Genomic DNA, 548 nt, shown 5'->3' with positions numbered 1-548 from the left:
AGAAGGGGCCCCCATGTCCTGTTATGGTAAAGAAAAAAAAAAAACACTGGTATTTTTCCAGATGTTTCTTCTCTGAGGGTCTGTATATTTCAGCTTTGCAGGCTGTTTTACACCCAGGCTTCTATGATTATAATGGAAGAATAACTGGATATATAAATGGCTAGATTCACCTTGATTATTTTTGATTAATTCATATTTTGATTAATAAAAATCTTCTGCAGGTTCTACTGCTGGCCAAAAATCACTTCTGGTGCAGGAAGATGTGCTGACTTTTTGAGGAGGGAATCAAAAAGGAGCCCACCTTCCCATACCGGGAGTCGAACCCAGGCCGCCTGGGTGAAAACCAGGAATCCTAACGGCTAGTCCATATGGGAACTGCCTTGTATTGGCCACAGGCTTGTGGGCCACTTTCCATACGTGTGGCCAGTGTGGGGGCAGGGTTTTGGAGTGGCCAATGGCTTTTGGTGTGTGACTTAACCCTTTAGGCGCCAGAGTTTTTTTGGAAAAATGTTGGATTTTGACATCAAGATTTCAAAAGCTTGTGGCTT

General features: G+C 43.2%; 1 non-coding gene across 1 annotated transcript; it reads right to left on the bottom strand.

The window, feature by feature from the left end:
- Window positions 1-302: 302 nt before the first annotated feature.
- On the bottom strand, window positions 303-374 carry trnae-uuc (transfer RNA glutamic acid (anticodon UUC)). Its single transcript has one exon. It is a non-coding gene; the product is annotated as a tRNA-Glu (tRNA).
- Between the last annotated feature and the right edge of the window lie 174 nt (window positions 375-548).

The sequence above is a fragment of the Sinocyclocheilus rhinocerous genome, unplaced genomic scaffold (genome assembly GCF_001515625.1).
Source record: "Sinocyclocheilus rhinocerous isolate Xijiao unplaced genomic scaffold, SAMN03320098_v1.1 scaffold32683, whole genome shotgun sequence".
NCBI lineage: Eukaryota > Metazoa > Chordata > Actinopteri > Cypriniformes > Cyprinidae > Sinocyclocheilus > Sinocyclocheilus rhinocerous.
This window is presented reverse-complemented; position numbering and strand designations above follow the sequence as displayed.